The sequence below is a fragment of the Pectinophora gossypiella genome, chromosome 1 (genome assembly GCF_024362695.1).
Source record: "Pectinophora gossypiella chromosome 1, ilPecGoss1.1, whole genome shotgun sequence".
NCBI lineage: Eukaryota > Metazoa > Arthropoda > Insecta > Lepidoptera > Gelechiidae > Pectinophora > Pectinophora gossypiella.
The window spans coordinates 2,379,104-2,400,021 of NC_065404.1; the positions used below are offsets into that span (position 1 = coordinate 2,379,104).

Here is a 20,918-nt window from a genome sequence, read left to right on the forward strand (position 1 = left end):
TTTATTATAATATATGTCCTCTTTTAAAACACGGTACTTGTTACCCATTATTTAAAAATGTTTAAAAAATATGCGTTAAAACAAAAATATTTTTCCAATATTCCTTTTCTCAGATTGTAATATTTTTAGTTTTTTATTTATTCATACAAAATCTCTTTATAAATTGTCACTGACATTCTATTACACTTGTCAAGTTAGTAGTCAAAGCCTTTAGAGAAAAAAAAAACTATCACGCACACACACTAACATTGACACCACTACACGCTCAGCAAATACACTGTAATCTGCACCACTACAAATGTAGAATTGATCAAAATTGAGGGTCTGAAATATGGTACTTCTCGTATTCGGACCCTAAATTTTTGTTAGTTTGCGAAAATAATACACCAAAATATTACTATTTATCGGTTTTATAACAATATTCCTCTATCCGTTTTCCTGTAGCACTGCATCAACTTTTGTATGGAAAACGAATCACCTTAAATTCGTAGTTAATGAACTTTTTCGGTTCGTTTATTTAGATAGACCCCTGCGGTGTTTGTGATACCATAAGACGCCTCGTTACCTGTACATTGGCGGTCTCTGACCTTGGTTTTTGTAGGTCGATGGAGACCTTAATGAGGTTTCCGTTTACATTTTAGTACTGCAATGAACTCAGTTCTCAAAATGTTAAGTTTTTTTTAACTTAGTTGTCGCGTAGATAGATACATTCATCAAACTGTCTATAAGACTTATTTAAGGCAGTAAATTGCATATATCAAAATACAGTAACCATCATACAATATGCATACAAATTATTATTAAGTCGTGGAAAAATATGCAAATGAGTTTAATTTTAAACACTTCTCGTCGTTTAACGATATTAATAATATTATATTAGTTACGAATGTTAATATCAATGTGTCTTATTTTAAAATACTTATGCATAATTTATCATGACTAAAATGTATATATTCGTAATCGTTCATTAATGATGCGGTAAAAGTAACAGTTTCTATTTTTGGAAGTTATTTTTTTTTTTCAATACTTACTGGTATAATACGTTTTGAAGTGACTTATTATATATTATTATTTATTTATTTTATTAAATCTTAATACTAAATGTACAATTTATCAATGCCCTGCAAAACTGTTAATTTGTTTGTCTGTAGGGAAGAGTATCTAGCAATAATATGTATATGTATATCTAATAGCATTTTGTAGGTATATCACAATAAATGTATCACATAAATTAACCAAATAAACAATAAGTACCATGAATTAGCCCGGACATGAGTCTAAAAGGTATTGTTTATGTATTTTTTTCAATTTACTTTTATTTGGTTCGAGACGGATGTTCTCAGGCAAACTATTCAGTATGTAGTGTAGTCTCTTATTTAAAGTTATATATTATTATATTTCCTTGTAGTTTTAGCGTAAGATAATAGTTCACCAAATTCTCTGTCTCATTACGAACTCGATATTTAACTTTTCATTACAAACGACGAGCACAATATTTCAGTCGATTCTAAACTGTTCGTCAGTAAACTATCATACGTATATATATATTTTTTCTCTTACCTTAAGTACTCATAAGTCAAATAGTTCAGTTCAAATAGACTATAGTAAATAGCCACTTGATAAATAGAGTGTTAAGCTTTCAGTTGACTCAGTTCAAAAGGTTCACCGCATAGCAAACAACACCTTTGACGTACTGATGGAGCGTGATCGATTTTTTCTCCAATATTTACTCGCTTGCCTCTGTCTATAGAGACTGTTGAAGAAGTTTTTATTATTAGTTTTAATATTGATTATACGGCACGTGTTATACGCCGTAGGTTTGATTCCTGATATGATTAACTGCGCTAAGGTCCTTCGTCCCGACCTTAGAAATCACAAATCTCAGCCATACCTTTCGTTAGCTCATCAAAAACTATCAAAAGATATATTTTAAATTCCTGTAATTAAAAAAAAACTCTTTCAAAAATAATATCTTAAAAATGCCATTATTAAAATTTAAGGTTTCTTTTTTATTATGCCTAATTTATTGATGTCCCACTGCTGGGCAAACGCCTCCCTCTTCTTTTTCCAACCCTCCCTGTCTTGGTCATCGTTCTGCCAGGTGTTCCGGAAAGCATCTAGCTCGGCCCTCCACCGCTTTATTTTATTTAAGTCCTCTCACAATAATTATTATTGTACCTACTTTAACCTAGGGTCATCAAAGATGTCGGTTTGAGGTTTTCTACCCGGAGCGACTTCGCGAATAATGCAATTAAATGTTTCCAACTCCGGTGTTTCTTTAGGATATTTTACGTTTTCAGATTTTTTTCCACGAAAAGCTTTGAGTTTGTAGCGTTGTTAAGTAAAATTGCACCTTGGGGAATAACAAAGTGTGGTACGGGTAGTACAGTTCTGATGATTATTTTTTGACGTTATTATAGATGTCTTTTTTTGACGTAACTTACTGCAGATTTGTCGCAAATAGCCTCCGGTCCGCCGGAGGTCCGTGTTGCTCTATGCAATTGGCATTATCTACTTGGCCAGACAAATATGGAGTGCTGACGGCTCTCGTCCGGCACAAAATTTTATACAGGCCTGAGAGTTGGGCGCGAACTCAAAACAGAAAATGGCGCGAACCTCGGCTCAGGGGGTCGCCTGAGAGAAAGGTACTTTTAGGTCTATCTCAGATATACTACACTTGGCTGGAACTTCTTTTGTGTGGGTAAGGAAAACCTTTAAAAATTGTGGTTACTAAGTTTTTCTTCACATGAGATTGGATAGTGAAGTGCAATGTGGATGCGGAACAGATAAGTGATTATAAGAATAAGAATCATATTTGTTGTCATGATAAATTGTTCATCAATAACGTCCCAGACAATTCTTAGACGTGCCAAGGAAAATCTTAATTAATTTGAAAAACTTAATTCAAGGAACACGAGATTATCCAATTATGAATGCTAACTGGTTTAGCGAGCGTCTAGCTTGCTACATTAAAAATGTCTCCCGAAGCAAAACCAATTTGGACTTGTTTAATATATTTCTTTATAAAAATATTAAAGTCTTCTCTTATACTTACACAAATAATAAAATATTTATCTGTCTGCGCATAACACGATAAATCATAAAAGTTATGTATTGGCATGTTGGTTCTGACCATATCAAACTTAGTGTGAATTAAGTGATCTACAATTGCAACATAATCTAAAATTTTAGGTGTTTAGTTATTTTGTCTTTAATTTTTGTTTTAGATGACACTGCGCATTATTGAAGCAACATGCGTTAAACATTGCTGTACAGGGTTCTAGTAACATCGTAACGAAAACTATGAGGGATCATTCAGACTTGATTCTGAGTTGATATCAAGTGGAATTTTCCGTCTCAAAAGTATGGAACTGAAAATAATTTAAAAAAGCACAAAAAATTTCATAAATTTTCCGACAGGAAATTCCACTTGATATCAACTCAGAATCATGGTCTGAATCATCTTCCTCAGTATTCGTTACGATGTCACTAATCCCCTGTATAATCCGCATTAAATTAGTAGCATTCTGCCTTCGAAACAACGAATTTTATTTTTCAAAAATCCAGGCGAGAGTGTCCGTGGGTGAAAGTTATTCCTTTATAAAAATTGCTCTTAATATTTTACCGTCGCCTGCCATCTCAAAGGGTGAACGTAACAAAATCTTGTTAAAGTTAATGAACAAACTTAGAAAGTCTTACTTAAATTAGGTAGTCCTTGCCACTCTACGACGTGAAAGGCGGCAGGAAACTAGAAATTCGTAAATTCGCTTCTTCAGCCGTCCCTTCCGGGGAAAATAAAGTGATGATGAGTATGACAATGATTTATAAACTTTTAATTAAAACTTGTCAGTAAGTCATTCTTAAAAGTAGCATCAGCTTTTTTAAAAGAACGTCTAGGGCCCTGTGCCGAGGTTTTTCTTGCAGCTTCTTTTCCCCGGCTATACAGGTTGTGAGAAGCTGCAGTAGTTTTACGACGACGATTCTAAGTGTAACTATGTTACCTATTGAATAAAGATATTTTTGAATAAGTATTAAGCAAATCTCGAAAAAGCCTATATCACGTACTTATTTCCGATACCATAAACATTAACTAGGGTGCCCAACAAAAACCTTTTATCTCCAAAACCGTTCATAACGCAACAGCGGTTGCCAAATTGAAAAATCTTTCAATCATCCAAGATCGATCAACCGAGCATTATTGGTCTGCAACCCTCATAATTATACTCAGCCATGCACATGTTGCTCTTATGAAACTAGAGCTAAACTACGGCTTTGCTTGTATGAATTTTGATTTCTTGCTTGATGAATTCAATTTGACATCGAATCACTTATAGGAAAACAGTGACTATGAAACCTCCAATTATGAAACCACAAGTATTTTTAGATCAACTTAATTTAGCAATGAAAGTCTTGATTTTAATGCGACTGGTGGCTAATAAAAAGTGCAAGACAATTTAGAATTAAAATATGTCACTTATTTCAAAGGCAGATAAAGAGAAGTAAATTATATCACTCAGTTTTAAGTTCGTTTTGTTAATTTCTCTACGTAATATTTCGGGCAAAAGCCTTTGTACGGACAAACACTCCATCGAATATAAGTGTAGAAGTAAAATTTATAGAACTCCAAATAAATTCAAGCCTTATAGACGAGTGCCATTGAATTTCCTTTCAATTTTTGTCAAAAATAAACCAAAAATTAAACTCCGAATGGACAATACATCCGTTGCTGAGAATTGTTCGAATATTAAAAATCGCTCGAGCATTATTGAATTGCCCTTTGCTATTAATTTGCAGTGTGGTGCCAATGCAAGCGATTTGGTCCCGAGAAACGGACCATTGTCATTATTCTAATTAATTTTTGAAGTCTTTAAAGCTTTTTATGTTATCTTATGAACTATAATAGATGATCTTAGAAATTGTAAATTATGTTGCTATAGTATTTTTTGAGCCGTGGTAGCCCAGTGGGTAGAACGTACGCCTCTCACTTTGAGGTCGCAGGTTCGAATCCAGCGCAGGCGTAAACCAATGATTGACGAATTTGTTTTCGAATTCATGTTTAGATCATAAATGATTATCACGAGCTCAGCGGTGAAGGAAAACATGATGAGGAAACCCACATTTCCGAGAAATGCATTTTCGGTATCTGTATTGAGCTAGTTTTCCCTTCGCGGGCGGGAAGGCCAGAAAGGCAGTCGCTTCTGTAAAAAACCGAACCTGTCAAATCATTAGGTTAGATAAGAGGACCCTAATAAAAACGGGATAATGCTAGGGAGATGATGTCGGAATAGTAACTTAATATTATTGTAAAATTCTCTTCTTATCGTGTGAGTTATGAGGTGGTATATATCAGGGTTATGATTGAGCCGCCAAAGGCCCCTGACACGGCTCATGTAACGATTACTCACATACATCAGTAAATAGTAACCGGGACCAACGGCTTAACGTGCCTTCCGAAGCACGGATCATCTTACTTTCGGACAATCAGGTGATCAGCCTGTGATGTTCTAACCAAACTAGGGATCACAAAATGATTTTTGTGATCCGATCCGAGTTCGAATCCCGGTGGGGGCATAACCAATATGCCCCCACCGGGATTCGAACTCGGAGCCTCCGGATTGTAAGTCCAACGCTTAACCACTGGACCATAGAGGTCTTTGTTAGATAAACCTTCTTATTATTGGAAGTTAATTTACTAAAATTACTAATTGTCGCTTACACTAACACCGCGACTTTACACATTCCTGTGAAGTTTCGTATAGAGTGGCTTCGTTGGTTGTGATAATGGATTTTAAAAGCGGTGCCGCGCCGCGTTTTCGTGGACATAAAGCGAAGCATACTTCAATGTTTATCTTCCTATGCAATTACGCTTTTCATTCATTAACGTTGCATCTGCCGGGATATTAAATATTTTGTTCACTTTGCATCAACATCCCCCGTAGTCTAGTGATTAGAGCGTTAGGCTCACGATCTGGAGATCCGTGCTCCATTACATTTCCGAAATCACTTTATGAGACTGTCCTTCGTCTGGTAAGGACTTTGCAGACTTGAATCACCTGATAATCTAAAGGAGTAAAATGATTCCGTGCATGGGAGGCACGTTAAGTCGTTGGTCCCGGCTATTAGCCGTAAAAACACCTCCACCAACCGGCAATGGAGCAGCGTGGTGGAGAATGCTCCAGACCCTCCAGTTTATTGAGGGAAGGCCTGTGCCCAGCAGTGGGACGTGTATAGGCTGTTTATGTTATGTATGTTCCGTTTGCATATTATGTATATCGAAAAAAGATATTCATAATTATTAGTACCCACGTACTTTTATGTGTGTCATTGCTAAATTATTTATATATTTTTAAGTATTTGCTAGGAAAAATCTTGAATTATAAATAGAGCATCTAAAACTTCTAAGATAAGCAATATCGCTTGGGAAAGTAGGGTACTTTTATCATCGTAAACGCAAAATAAGCTAAGTAAGCGATTCGTGTCCCATAAACTACAACTGCACAATGTTGCTGGGATAAAATCTTACGTATATCGAGGACAAATCGTAAAACTAGATACAAGTATGTTATTTTTAGGTGCATTTTTAAGTGTGTTAGTAATATATTACTCGATATATTCAACGACCTCCGTGGTCCAGTGGTTGAGCGTTTTGCTCACGATCCGCAGGTCCCGGGTTAGAATCCCAGTGGGGACAAATCACTTTGTGATCCCTAGTTTGGTTAGGACATTGCAGGCTGATCACCTGATTTTTTTTTAACTTGCCCGATGGAGCGAGCTCGCCCAGAAGGTGCCTGTTCACTCTGGCCTTGAAAGCACCCGGGTTATATGCATTCGGAAATACAGAAGACGGCAGAGAATTCCACCCCTTAGCAGTGCGCACTGAGGATGATCCGTGATTCGGAAGACACGTTAAGCCGTTGGTCCTGGTTACTACTTACTGATGTAAGTACGTAGTCGTTACTTGAGTCACGTCAGGGGCCTTTGGCGGCACAATAATAACCCTGACACCAGGGTTGATGAGGTTGGTCATCCACCTCACAACCCAAATAGAAGAAAAAGTGATCTAAGTAAATTATTAACATTTTCCATTTTCAATAAAGTAAAAAGTAACTTGTTTGTAAGTTATCCGAAGCTTCATAGTATGTTAGCGGCTGCAGACGGTTTAGTTTTTAAAAGGCTTTTCTACGACGAAAAATTCTCGAAACTCAGAATCATCGTCTGATTTAAACGCGGTAAGAACCCGTTATTATGTGTTTTAATCGTCACAGGACAGTATTTCCATACAAACTCCAAAGAAAACTTTCGTTTTGACGTCGTTTTTCGTTTTTTCGTTGCGAAAAAAGTATCTCATTTGACTATGTTGTCAAGTAGCCTATAATGAAATAAACTCATGTTCCTCCAGGCCACACCTTTCGCTAGCTAATATTTTGTATTTACTGACTGAGTAGTATTTATTTTTACGTCCATGTCTCTTCAGACTCATCCTCACCAACGTACTATGACGCAGAAATAAATTAAAATGCGTCCACTAAAGTGAGTGAAGCTACACCGTTTGCATTTAAAAGTGCACCGCGGTCATATTACGGCGGCCATGTTTACATTTCACATAACGTCACTGCCCACCGGTTACGACTGGTCCAAATTGTGGGACATCAACGTCTTAAAAATAAGAAAATAATAATATATTAGTATTTTCTTACATAATTTTCATATTACTTTTCATATTCCGTTCATATTAGTTAACAAAAATTTTAAAATAAATAAAACATTTAGGTGATACCAAAGACAACAACAAACCAATCAATCAATCCTTCCTGACCGTATTCGGCCACAGCGACTCGGCAACTAATGAGAGCATCGTTCGTGAAAAAGCGACCACTCTCTCTGAAACGCCCGCGTGCAGACATCAGACAAAGCCTGGTTGCATCAAACCAGACCTCTCTACCTCTGTCCATCGCCGCGGAACTTTTAATAATCGGAGTCCATTATCAGAAGCCTAGCCATTTGCGCAGGAAATATTATAGTGCACGGAACAATGGTTTGACAGTGTGCGCGCGAACACAGGTGCACTCTTGCCCCTACCGCCCTGTATCCAATGGAACGGGGAGCCGCTACGATCGGAGAGCGGTAGGAACGGCATCAGCATTAGCAAGGCCTCTAACGCTGCGGACCGAAAGCTAGCAAGCTAGGTTTTGTGACCGATCGGGATCATCGGTCGATCTTAACGGGAGACATCCGTAACAGGAGTGGTGAGGAAGGGGGAAAAGGATACTACTGCCACAGGAGGAAGAGGGAGGTGACAGTAGTAGCTAGAGCAGTTCGGGGTCGCATACCCGTAGCGATTCTCTATCGACCAGTACCGGACAGATATCTGGCAGAACCACCCTCTGAACGAACAACAAACAACAACATTACAACAACAACAACACAACAACAACATTATAATATTAAAAATAATTTTAAATTGTTGTCGAGTTACAACTCAAAGCAAATCAAATAATGAATGCGGTATAGGTCATAAATTACAGAAGCTAAAATACATCTCTTAGCGCCTTATCTCACTAGGATACAATGGTGGCTCCACCACCGGGTTTTGAACCAGGGAAATCCGGATCGTGAGCCCAAGTCTCAAGTACTGGATCAAGGAAGCCGTAAACCAACAAAATGTATGCAGTTGTAGCAACGTTACCAACAAGATAACTAGGTGCCAACTGCATACATTTTATGGTTCCCGGTCAACGTGGTCCAGTAGTTAGGAATTGGGATCACGATCCGGAAGACCCGGGTTCGAGTCCCGGTGGCGCCACTATCGTATCCTAGTAACATATGTCGCTAATAGATGTATTTTTGCTTGAGAATTGGGCTCACGATCCGGAAGTCCCGGGTTCGAATCCAGGTGGGGACATCGCAAACAATCTCTTAGTTTGTGATGTCTGTCTTCTCTGCCAGTGCAGAAGACGCATTGACGTTTCTTACAGAACAGATCTAAGGTCCTAGCTGGAATGTTGTCTGTGTCTAAATACCGAAGTGACGATAGCTTCGTAATAAATTACATGCCTAACTTTATATTAATATAATGCATACAGGGATAATCGCCGGTTGGTGTGACACGACATTTAGATTAAATTGTTTTGAGCCCTCTACGGGTTGGCTTCGGCCCCACGCACGCTTTCCAAAAGTCCAGGACTCCATAGTCCCGAGATATAGAAACATACAAATAATAAAATTAAAATAAATTATTAATGGTAATTTTTTTTTTTTTAATTTAATATTTAATGAGGAGCTCGGTGGCGCAGCGGGAAACGCGCTCGGTCTGCGATTGTTGAAGTTAAGCAACTTTCGCAAAAGGCCGGTCATAGGATGGGTGACCACAAAAAAAAAAGTTTTCATTTCGAGCTCCTCCGTGCTTCGGAAGGCACGTTAAGCCGTTGGTCCCGGCTGCATTAGCAGTCGTTAATAACCATCAATCCGCACTGGGCCCGCGTGATGGTTTAAGGCCCAATCTCCCTATCTATCCATAGGGAAGGCCCGTGCCCCAGCAGTGGGGACGTTAATGGGCTGATGATGATGATGATGGTAATTTAAAAAATAAGTACATCTGAGTTATTATCTTCGGTATCCTAGTATGAACATTTCGCAATAAAACCGGCGGTTAATCCTCAAAGGTGCTCGCATTTTAATTGCAGCGCCCATGTTATTAACTTTAACCATTCTGACTACTAGATCTACAACGTTGCTATAACATTACTGCCAGGCGCTCGATGTCGCCGCCTGAGCAGTGATCATTTTACGAAGCCAATGTCATTCGATGATTATGGTGGCGTTTCAGTAAATATTATTATTCATATTTTTGTCATAAAAAGGAGATTTTTTTTGAAGTGACATATTGTAGATTTGCCGCAGATGGCATTGAGTACTTGGCCGGACAAATGGGGAGCGCTGAAGGCTCTCACCCTGTAAAATGTTTAAGACAACAGGCCTGAGGGTGCCCAGTTGGGCACGAATCTCGGCTCAGGGCGTCGTCTGAGAGGAAAAATATTTGAAAGAATTAATCGACCCTAGTGGGTCGATAGCGATAAGCGCTGATTGAGGGAAGTCGTCGACCACGTCGGTAGGGTCGGTATCGGGGTCCTGAAGTGCTGCCTCTATGGCTAGAGTAATCAGGTCGTCGGGATCGTATATTACGTCCGTCGGACGCCGATACTTTCAGTAAAAAAGAAGATAGGTACAATTATTAATAAGTATTGCAATCCAAGCTGTATTACTCACACCACAAATAATAAAAAATACAGAAACATAACATAAACAGCCTATATGGGTTATTGGATGTGATTTTTTTACAGCTACTAACCGTAACCAACGGCTTCACGTGCCCAACGAAGCACGGTATCATCATACTTTATCGGACAAACAGGTGAATCAAAGAACACAAAGTACAGTCACAACGTGATTTCGAGAATGTCCCCGTGGGGAATCGAATCCGGACTTCCAGATCGTGAGCCTAACGATCTAACCACTAAACCACGGAGGCTGTTAATAAAAATATAATCACAAAAACTGGAATGCAAAAGGTTTAATAATAAATCACCTAAAATTTATTCTTCTTCTAAAATTGAAAATTTAAATCGAAAAAAAAATCTGACTCGGAAGGGACTTGAACCCCCAGCTCTTGTCAAGCCGTTAACCATCACACCACCGGGTCCTTGTCATGTCCAGTCATGAGCAAGATAATGTACCCACTTTAGGACTCTGTCGCATTAACATATTTGACATTTAGTGAGACTTACAGTTCAATTTGTCAAAAAAGTTAATGTGACATGGTACCAAAGTGTATACATATTAATGCTCGTGACCGTCCATGCGAAATTCTATCGATCTATGAATCGTCATTAAGCCGATGCCGGCGCCATCTATCTATGATATTGAGTATTAATATTACTTTTAACAACCTCTGTGGTCTAGTGGTAAGAGCGTTGGACTCACCATCTGGAGGTTCGGGTTCGATTCCCGACGGGGACATTGTCGAAATCACTTTGTGAGACTGTCCTAGCTTTGTTTGGTAAGGAGTTTTCAGGCTTGATTGTCCGAAAAAGTAAGATGATTCTGTGCTTCGGAACGCACGCTAAGCCGTTGGTCCCGGGCTACTAGCCCAAGCACCTCCACCAACCCGCAGTGGAGCAGCGTGGTGGAGTATGCTCCATACCCCCTCCGGTTGATTGAGGGGAGGCCTGTGCTCGGCAGTGGGACGTATATAGGCTGTTTATGTTTTATGTATTAATATTACTTTTAGACATACGGGTGAGTGCTATTAAACAAAAAAAAAAACATTTATTCTTCTTCTGTGAAGATTGGTTATTAATATAAAAACAGAGATACGCAGGTACTTTACCAAACTTATTTGAACCCACAACAATTATATTGGGCCTGTAATAAAATAATGATTGAATGAAACCGATAATTTGAAATCATTTTAGTTGGCAATTTGGAAAAATTATTATGTTATTACATGTTATGAATGTATCTAATTATTTTCTAAGTTATTGCCTATTATTGGTAAAACTGCTGTAATCTAACGCAATTATATTGTGGGTTTATATGTTACAATTAAAGGTTGTTTTAACTAGTAAGTAGATTTAGTTGCTTTTATACTGGATTGGAAGCCGTGGTACCCCAGTTGGTAGAACGCTAGCCTCTCACATTGAAGTCGCAGGTTCGAATCCAGCACAGGCCTAAACCAATGATTGTCGAATTTATTTTCTAATTCATTGGATCATAAATGATTACCACGTGCTCAGCGGTGAAGGAAAACGTCGTGAGGAAACCCACATTCCCGAGAAATGCATTTACGGAGGTATGTGACCTAACCTGTACTGGGCTGGTTTTCTCTTCGCAGGTTGGAAGGTCCGAGGCAGTTGCTTCTGTAAAAACCGGACCTGTCAAATCTTCAGGTTAGGTAGGCGGACTCTGTGAAAAACGGGATAATGCTAAGGAGATGATGATATACTGGACTGGGAGCAAAAATAAACAGAACACGTCTAGCTTCTGTTCTTTGTTTAGTGTTCTCAGGTATGTCGTAAAATCCGACAAAGGGATGGACTTTTTGGACGATAGGCTGATCCCTTGTCACCATAAGGTTCACAAGGTTTTCATAATTTATCTTAAACCTAGTACACGACCCACTGATGCTAAATTAAAATTACTTATTAACCTACTGTGCCGAGTAGCTTTTAACTTTTATAATTTCATATAAAATTAATACTGCCATAAAACTATTGAAATTTATTAACTGTAAGACAAATATAATTACCAACACATCTAATTAATTTCCACATAAAACCCCCCTTGTCCTTTATGTAAATGTCGGTAGTTCATTCACCAGGCTAACACATGTCGAACATAAATTCTTTTAAAACACACATTAATAAACACAAAACTGTAAAAGGATAACCGCCTGCTGTTGCTGGCAACCTTTTTTAATATTTTAAGTTTTAATGACGACTTTTTTCTCATATTTGATATAGCGTAGAATTGAACGAGTTCGTTTAGATAGTCACTTATGTGAATGATTAACGAAACATTCGTTTTGTTTCCCTATTGTGTCTTTAGAGATTTATTATTTTATTTTTGTTGAAAATATGTTTGCTGTAGACCACAGATCACAGTCACACCTGACATGAACGTGTTATGTAAGCCCCTAATAATTTTTTTATCTTCATGGTTATATTGTTGCTTTAAAGTTTTCAAACACAATAAATTGGCAATATTATATAAGTAGGCCATTATCGAATTAAAAGTGAGACGATTAGGTACCTATTACAGAAAGTACAATTGTTGTTGATCTTTCAGTATTACCTGTTTCTGTATTTTGTGTCAAAACGTTAATAAATTGTTCATATACAATAAACAAATTATTCATAAAATTCATGGAAATTAATGAAAATTCATGCTGTGTGCGCCAACTGCGTTAATAAAAAATTGAAAAGTCAAATACAATATTTGTTCTCATTTTAATTACATTACTTGAATGGTTCGTTACCACAGCAAATAGTTTGCGATGCACGTGTTTCGATTCTGTAGTTTATTTAATAATGTGTTACGTTTTAAAATCAAACAACTGTTGTTTGTCATTGCAATTATTTCTGAATCAATTGTTGTTGTTCCTAGTGACGTAACGTAGAAATTTTGGTAAGGTTACTAATTGTTGATTTCTGTCGGATAGATTCACTATTTTACCGAACAAATGGCTGGCTGGCTGAGGGCTCTCAGTTCACTCAGTATATAGGTCTCACAGAAAACCAGGGTCGGCATAAGCTGAGTGAGGACCTTTTTTTTATTCGGGACACCATCCACTACACATGGGTAGGCCGACATGACATCACATTTAATTTAGGTATAAGTTTCTATGTTCGTTTACCATGCTCCTATATAGAAAATATTTCATGTGTGCGTTATTCGTCTTTTGGTGTGATATCATTGTAATGTAACCTATATGTGATCCGTGTCTGTGATGTCCTAAATCATAAAATCTTTCTTTCTTTATTACCGGATAAAAAAAATACCTACATTGCAGAGGGTACCCAGGGGGCGCGGACCTTGGCTTTGTGCTTTGTGTGAGTAGATAGATTATTCTAGAAAGAAACGACCGATTCGAACAGCATCATTTAGGTGTACCTACTTACAATGTCACAGAAGATGGTAATATTGGCTTTCAAATCAAAACCGCGCTTGTTGGCTGACTTACCAATGGTCTTCTTCTTCTTATCGTGTGGGTTGTGAGGTGAATTACCAACCTCATCAACCCTGGTGTCAGGGTTATTATTGAGCCGCCAAAGGCCCCTGACATGGCTCATGTAACAACTACTTACTTACATCAGTAAGTAGTAACCGGGACCATCGGCTTAACGTGCCTTCCGAAGCACGGATTATCTTACTGAAGATCATCTTATCTTAGTGAAGAAGAAGAAGATGATAATTAAAATACATAATACCGGGTTCTTACCGCGTTAAAAGACTGACACGGGGTCATCCCGTGATCATGGCACTTGCAATAGTGTGGAAATATCGGGAGTCTCATATCCCTAATTTTAACACGGCTAAAATTCGGTATTATGTGTTTTAAGTAGGTATTATGATGTCAAACTTAGAATTCCCAATTTTTTAGTGCTTGTATACACATTGGCATTATTGATGTATACATGTGTATTGGAATAGGCAGTAAAACCTTGCAGACTAAATCCTAACTCGTCCAATGCAGACAGGTTAGGTGGGTAGACCGGGTTAGCATAGCAAGTTATGGTGGCAAAAACAAACGCCATCTGTCGGTGACAATTGGAAGATTTATCATCTGGGGTACTGTCCAGTTTTGTTGTTGGGTGTAGCAAGCTGTTTGCGGGTTCACTCTGTGGTTTTTGGAAGATGATCTGAGGGGTCTTCGTATAAGTCAGTTTCCTTGCCAGATATAACTCCTATCTTGTGATTGACTATATTTTTTAATTATTCGTTTCAACCAATCACTGGATAGGAGTTCTATCTGTCATGATTGAAACAGAGTTACACGAACATCCCTCTGTTTCTAGGCTTCAGTATAATATTTCGACATAAAGTCACGTAAAGTATGTTTTTGAGAGTGTCTATAGAATCTACACTACATAATTTAATATTAAGTACTTAATTTTAAAAAATTCAACAGTAAAATCGTTTCATGGTATAAGGACAAGTACTCGTAAAAATATTATACCTACTGCGCACAGGCCTTCCCTCATTTAATTCATAAAAAAAGGGAAAATAATCTTTAAATCGTAATAACTCACATTCTCGGAACACAATATTTTGTAACTTTTTCTATACCAACAAAAACCAGAAATTCAATCTTAATGATTAAAATTCCCGCGTTGTAACAAACAGATACTACTTATTAATTAAGAAACGAAACAGCTGGTGGTCTAATTAGTAAAAGTATTAGAATTATCTTTCTCTTTCTTTAAAATATCGTTTGAATATGTTAGAAAGAGATGGCATTTTAAAAGCTGGACGGTAGCAAAGTAAGGTTAATTAATTGAGGAACAATCTGAATGTAACAATTTGTTCTCAATCTCAAAACATCATATTGAAAAATGTATTAATTATGTTTGTATTTGCTTTATTTAAATTGTTTTAAATACTTTTTGCCTTTAGACTTTTTAGGTTATACATGCATATTTAGTAATTAATAAATGGAAATCAAGAAAGTCATTAATGGGAATGGTAACGACCTCCGTGGTCCAGTGGTTGAGCGTTGGGCTCACGATCCGGAGGTCCTGGGTTCGATTCCCGATGGAGACATATCACAAAAATCACTTTGTGGTCCCTAGTTTGGCTTATTTTCTGATAAATTCAAAATATTATCTGGTATTTTATTTTAAAAATGTATAAGTACATGACCCCAAAAAAGATGATTGGTTAGGTTAGGTTTGGTTAGGACATTACAGGCTGATCACCTGATTGTCCTAAAATAAGATGATCCGTGCTTCGGAAAGCACGTGAAGCCGTTGGACCCGGTTACTACTTACTGATGTAAGTAAGTAGCCGTTACATGAGCCATGTCAGGGGCCTTTGGCGGCACAATAGTAACCCTGACACCAGGGTTGATGAGGTTGGTAATCCATCTCACAACCAATACGATAGAAGAAGAATGGGAATGGTGACACCAGGGTTGATGAGGTCGATCATTGATCTCACGGACAATATGAGAGAAGAAAAAGGGGAATAGGTACCTAACTATTGAGATAAGTACAATATTTATTGGCTTCGTAACGTCTACCTCACATAGGTATGGTCTGTGTATTTGACAACTAATGAAAGTAGGTTTATCATTTATCTTGCTTTATTCTGCCCTATTATACAGGGTGTTAGTGACATCGTAACGAATACTGAGGGGGATGATTCAGATCATGACTCTGAGCTAATATCAAGTGGAATTTCCTGTCGGAAAATTTATGAAAATTTTAGTTTTTTTTTTTAATTATTTTCAGATCCATACTTTTGCGACGGGAAAATCCACGTGATAGCTACTCAGAACAATGGTCTGTATAATCCTTCAAAGTTTTCGTTACGATGTCAGAAACATCCTGTATATCCTAAAGGTAATTCCAAAAAACCCAAGCCAAGCAATAAAGTTTTGAACATCTAAAATTGATAGTCCATTTGCGAGTTCAAAATTGTTTAAATTGGTCTCAACCCATAACTTCTGACAGACGCTTCGTAATTTAAAAACCATTTCTCACACGCCTAGTATGATAATAAATCACACAATTATATGCATTTTTAAGTCGGTGAATTATAACTTGGACCAATAGCCAATTTAGTTTGGAAAATTTCGTTTGAAGTTTTTTTAGTTTTGACTACTAACATTTTAATCAATTTGTAGATGTGATATGCCACAGATAAAATAATAGTAGACACTACTCCTCTACGAGATCAACAACCAAAACTAGATCTTTTAGAATAAAGACGCATCTTAAAGATGTAAGCAGTTAAGTCATCATCATCATCAACAGCCTATATACGTCCCACTGCTGGGCACAGGCCTCCCCTCAATCAACCGGAGGGGGTATGGAGCATACTCCACCACGCTGCTCCAATGCGGATTGGTGGAGAAGCAGTTAAGTAAGCAGTTAAGTACCACATTATTAATAGAATAACACACTCACACACACACACTCAATTTTACACACCCTCACACAAATCCACATACACACTCACTTACACACTCACATGCGCGCTCACCCACATAATTCGCTTATTTTTTCTTTTCTATTTTTCTTGTATAAAATGTTTTTTCTCGTATAAAGAAATAGCTCGCTGTATAAACATATTATCGATTCCGTAATGTCCGAAGGTTGGGGCCTGGTGATCTGTAACACAGGCCTGCGCCTATCACAGACACCAGTCTCTCGCCTGCTTCATTAATCTGTATCCAACGTATACCATTGAATATTGTATTTAAAAGTTCTAAGCTAGTAAGAGAAATAAACATATTTTTTTATTATTTTTTTTAATACCTACCTCCTTGCGTCCTGCTCACTCTTGGCAACGTCTTGACAATTAACACAATACATACATAAACTCACGCCTATTTCCCACCGGGGTGAGCAGAGACTATAGAATACCATTTGCTTCGATCCTGACACACTTCTCTTGCTTCCTCCACATTCATCAATCGCTTCATATACGCACGCCGGTTCAGAGTAGATCGTATTAAACCTTTTCTAAGGACATCTCCAGTTTGGTCAATGTAAGTCCTTCTAGGTCTTCCTCTGCCAACCCTACTTTCGCTTTATATACCGCTTTGGCCATTCTATTATCCCAAACAAGTAAACCCCAAAGAATATTGAAGAAGAAGATGATAACTGCACCTTCCCTTCATGTCAATGACTTCCGTCCCGTTAAGTTACCTGGCAGTTGTAGTGAAGTGCTATGAATGTACCAAATATTAACGTTACAGCTATTCTGCTAAAATGCGATTTATTGTACTGTGACAGCTAACAGGCTTAACGCCTGCTAGGAACATTATAGCAAAACAGCATTGGATAAAGACACAATATCGCCGTTTGGATAACAGCCAAAGCTGTAAACAACGATACGAAATATTAAAATCGAAATTTTAAAAATAAAAACGCACAATAAAATATCCAAAGATGAGAGCTTAGTTACATATACCTAGCCGTAACTAATACAGTAGAACCTCATTTGAAGCCTTCAAAGTCAAGGACAGGTCATAGCGGAAGAGGTTGAATTGTACTAGGAATAGAATATCGTGTTGTGAATCTCTTTGAATTATATCTCTTTATGTGAATTTATAAGAAAGGTCTCATAAATTCGCTACCACATCTACTTTAAGTACCCATTTAAAATTTTATAAATTATTAATCCAAATATTATTTTTATTCGTAATATTGTTATAAATAAATAATAATTTGAAGTTAAACAAGAATATCTTTATTCTAAATGTTTAATTATAATAGGGTAGTTTCCATCTACTCTAATCAGTTACTTTTTAATAAACGTCAAAAAATTTAATGAAATTTGTAAAAAAAGCAACCTGTGACGTCATAGCAAAACAAGACAAAATGTCGCACTCATTATTACATTTTTTAAATTCATATATAAATTAAATAGAAAAAAGAAAACGCTTTTTACCGACTTCAAAAAAGGAGGAGGTTCTCAATTCGACCGTATATTTTTTTTTTTTTTTTTTTTTTTTTTTTTTTTATGTTTGTTCGGGCATATCTTCGTCGTATATGAACCGATTTTGATAATTCTTTTTTTGTTTGAAAGGAGATATACCCAAGGGGGTCCCATGTCAAGGAAGTCAGGATCTGATGATGGAAGACCAGAGAAATCGAGGGGAATTTTCAAAAATCGTAGGAGCGACTAGTGCGTTTGTAAAGTCATATTGATCGGATCGATCTTTAGGCTTCGGGAAAACTTCCCGACCTTCGAAAACTGGTCAGCATCAGGGAGATACCCTATGGCCTGGCAAAACTATACAACCTGGAGCAATTTTTCTTTCACGAAACGTATTTAAATCTTGATCAAATTCAATCGCCGGTGCAAAAAAACAAAATGGCGGAAAAAAAAGATGGCCGCCATACAAAATTTTGTCGATTTTGGAAGAAGCCCGTTTGGGTAAAAATAATGTATGGGGCGCTTACTCAAAACGTCATGTAGAGTACGGAAATACTTTCTGGTCACCAAAAACTGCTCCGCATCAGAGAGATACTCTACGGCCTGGCAAAACTATCGCACGTGAACCAATATTTCTTTCAGAGCACTTATTAAAATCTTGGTCAAATTCCATAGCGCGTAAAAAAAAAAAACAAAATGGCGGAAAAACAAGATGGCCGCCATACACAATTTTGTTTTTTCAGAAAATGTCTCGGGATATAAAATATATATCGGGGTTGTGATCGGATCGTCATGTTAAGTATGGAAATACTTCCCGATTTTCGAAAACTGCTCCGCATCAGGGTGACACCCTACGGCCTGGCGAAACTATCACACCTGAACCAATTTTTCTTTCACGAAACCTATTTAAATCTTGGTCGAATTTAATGGCCGGTGAAAAAAATACAAAATGGCGAAAAAACAAGATGGCCGCCATACAAAATTTTGTTTTTTCAGAAAATGTCTTGGGGGTAAAAATGATGTATAGGGGTGTGATCGGAACGTCATCTTTGAAAACTGCTCCCAATCAGGGAGACATCCTACGGTCTGGCAAACCTATTGCACCTGGATTTTGTTTGTTTCCACGACACCCATTTAAATCTTGGTCAAATTCTGTCGCCGGTGAAATAAAACAAAATGGCGGAAAAACAAGATGGCCGCCATACGAAGAGGGACAGTTTCGAATAAACAGGACACGCGAGCTGCTTTAGCAGCGAGCGAACCACGCGAAATCTACTGTATCTATATGTATGCGTGAGTGTGTATGATAGCAGCTTCCACTGACAACCACATGTGTGTATGTACACATACACATGTGTGTGTGTGTGTGTGCGTGTGTGTGCGCGCGCGCGCGTGTGTGTGTGTGTGTGTGTGTGTGTGTGTGTGTGTGTGTGTGTGCGTGTGTCTGTGTGTGTGCGTGTATCTGTGTGTGTGCGTGTGTACGTGCGCGTGTGCTCGTGTGCGTTAGCGCGTGTGTGAGTGTGTGTGTGTAAACATGTTCATCAATAATAATTGTGATCACTACTAATAATATATTATATTATTATATATGAATATAAATCAGAAAATCTGTCTGTCTGCATCCTTGCTCGGTCTAACCATCACTTAAAATCGTAAAATAAAATAAAATTTTTAACAAAAAAAAACCGACTTCAAACGCAAAACTAAAAAGCAATAAATAAATTTACTTCGCACAAAGTAATAAGTACGTATTTTCAATTAGTTAATTAATTTATAATTCTGAAGTCGGTGCCAAGTAAATGCTACAACAACCCTACTACAATATCAAATTACTATGTACACACAATATTGTTTAATACCTATATCAAAGCAATTACAAAACAATGTCAAACAAAAAATTACAAAACAATCAGTATTGAAAAATATATGAATCGGTACTTCGTTGTAGCATTTCCTTGGCACCGGCTTCAGAATTATAAATTAATTAACTAATTGAAAATACGTACTTATTACTTTGTGCGAAGTAAATTTATTTATTGCTTTTTAGTTTTGCGTTTGAAGTCGGTTTTTTTTTGTTAAAAATTTTATTTTTTGTCAGCTTTAGATCTGTCTTAATTTAGTAATCAGAATTTATATTTGACTCTGGAAACTACCCAATTGTGTTTACGATTCACATAACAAACGCGCACTAGTCTGTGGTAGCCATCAATGTTAGCGATCAAAAAAAATAATGTAAAAAAATGCAAAAGAATCGCCCCCGGGTGGGCTCGAACCACCAACCTTTCGGTTAACAGCCGAACGCGCTAGCCAATTGCGCCACGGAGGCGGATGTCTGCTCTGCCGAAATTACGATACACTTCCCATAGACGCCGCCATCTTGCGCAACGCATGACGTCATCGCCGCTTACGCCTGTTTTCCCTGTCGGTTGATAAAGAATTGTTGATTCATTATAAGTTTATAAGCATTTATATTATCTATCACTGGTAAATATATTATCTATTCAATTTAATGCCCATAGATATTATTAATCAATATTATTATTATTGCTAGCTTAATTACTACTCGTATTAATTGTAAATATTACTAGCAATGCAATAATATTATCAATCATTTGACTGGATTTATGTTTTGGTGACTAGCAATTATATAATATAATTGTAATAGGAGAATATATTAAATACTTAAACTCATTTATTTCAATTGTAAAACCACTTTGTATTCATTTGTTTCGGTGAATATTTTCGTTACTTTATTG

The 20,918-nt window shown here is 37.3% G+C and overlaps 1 non-coding gene across 1 annotated transcript; it reads right to left on the minus strand.

Annotated features, from left to right (window-relative positions):
• Positions 1-20,414: 20,414 nt before the first annotated feature.
• Positions 20,415-20,488, minus strand: Trnan-guu (transfer RNA asparagine (anticodon GUU)). Its single transcript has one exon. It is a non-coding gene; the product is annotated as a tRNA-Asn (tRNA).
• Between the last annotated feature and the right edge of the window lie 430 nt (positions 20,489-20,918).